This window comes from Mandrillus leucophaeus, unplaced genomic scaffold, assembly GCF_000951045.1.
Source record: "Mandrillus leucophaeus isolate KB7577 unplaced genomic scaffold, Mleu.le_1.0 Scaffold289, whole genome shotgun sequence".
Lineage (NCBI taxonomy): Eukaryota > Metazoa > Chordata > Mammalia > Primates > Cercopithecidae > Mandrillus > Mandrillus leucophaeus.
In genome coordinates, this window is record NW_012103020.1 from 1,821,563 (window position 1) to 1,823,661 (window position 2,099).

Below are 2,099 nucleotides of genomic sequence, written 5' to 3' on the forward strand. Positions count from 1 at the left end.
ACAGATGGTGGCAGTAGGAATGGGGGCCGGGGTGGGAAAGGCCCTCCTAATGTGGGAGTTTACTAGTTATTAGCCCCAGTAATCTTTTCTGGCTGCCAGGACCTAAGCAGATGAGTTTAGCACATCACAGAGGACCACATGTAGGGTTTGATTCCTGATATGGGCTAAGTGACTCTGGAAAAATTTTTACTCCCTGTGATTCGCATCAAAAGAAGAAATTGGATAAAGGAGAGGATAGACTATATTGTTCTACATGTTCTTGTTAGGTTCTAAAGGGGCATTTATTTAAGGGGGCATTGCAACTTGGGCAACATAGTGAGATGCTGTCTCTACAAAAAAATCAAAAAATTACCCTGGTGTGGTGACACATGCCTGTAGTTCCAGCTACTCAGGAGACTAAGGCAGGGGGATTGCTTGAGCCCAGGAGTTTGAGGCTGCAGTGAGCTATGACTGTGCTACTGCACTCCAGCCTGGGCAAGAGAGAAAGATTCTGTCTCAAAACAAAAACAACAACAAACAACAACAACAACAACAAAGAAAAGGGGCATTGCGATGTACCACCTTAGACCAGGAAGAGAGGTGGAGTGGAGGATGAGTACTTGGCTGTTTCTACTTGCATGGGATCATAGGCTTATTATTCCCTTCTTACTTCCAAATTGGGGACTATCAAAATATAAAATAATTTTATAAGCATAATTCTTTGGCAAGAGGATGGGCTGGATGGTGAAAATATTTTGCCCATAGCTAAAAGTTTCATGCAATAAACGCGGTATGCTGTTGAGCGATGATGATACATTCCTATTAGTTGAGAAAGTTATGGCCATAAAATCTAAAGAAGGTTTAGTGAGAAGAGACAAGGGCCAGTGTGGTCAGAGGAAAGCCTCTGGTATTGGGTGGGACCATTTCCATGGTAGGGAGAATCAGGACAAATGTCCTTGACCACAATTGGATCTATACTGTACACATGCTATTTGACACAATGCTATGTTTTTCCTTACTTTAGTAAGTATTGACATTTGTAATGCCTTAGCCGCAGGGAAAGAATCTTTTTCTCTCCTTCTAGTACTACAGGTGCTGTTGGGATCTGGGAGAATCCTGTTTCTGGCACTTGTGTTCTAACTTCCTTGGGTGACAGCAATTGAATATGGATTCAATTGTTTGTGGAAATGAAGTGTTGGAACCCACCTTTATATATATTCCCCCACTGCTTATGTAGGTATCTGAGAGAAGTCCCTACTACAGTAATATAAGCAAAATACATGTTCCCTGTAAGACCTAGTTTTGTCTCAGGGTGCCTCCATTTTTATGATAGTTATCATAGTAACCCACTAGTCTTTGAGAGTTTGACGTGTGCTAGGCTCTGTGCTACATGTCTTCCACACTTTATCTCATCTGAGCCTCGCCATTCTGTGAGGTGGATACTTTTATGCCATTTTATAGATGATGTCACAGATAGTGACTTGATATCCCGTGGAGAATCATTGGTTTGTGGCTACAAATATTTGGAGGCTGTGGAGGCAGGAGGGGAGATGGTTTACATAGACGTCTTTGAATAAATTCATTATCCCCTCAATACGTTTGCAGTTATATAACTGGTTTCAATGGATACTTCAGTATTTAGCCTCTATTGTTTGGGATATCACAGAAACATGAGGGACAATCTCTGCCCATAAGATACCTCTAATCTAGTAGATACATAGGAATAGAACATGAAAATACCACCGTGTGAAACAAACTTGGATTTGGCATCTTGTGTATGATTAGCTAGTTTTTCTGGGACTGAGCTTCTTTTTTAAAAACTAGTTGTTTGGACTAGATTAGAGGTTAGCAAACTTTTTCTGTATAAAGGGCCAGATAGTAAATATTTTAGGCTTTGCAGGCCATATGGTTTCTGTCACAGTCATTTAACTTTGCTATTATAGCATGAAAGCAGACAAATATATGTAACAAACAGGCATGGCTGTGTTCAAATAAAACTTTATGTATAAAACAATTGAAAATAAAAATCAGAGATGCTGGAGAGGATGTGGAGAAATAGGAAGACTTTTACACTGTTGGTGGGAGAGTAAATTAGTTCAACCATTGTGGAAGACAGTGTG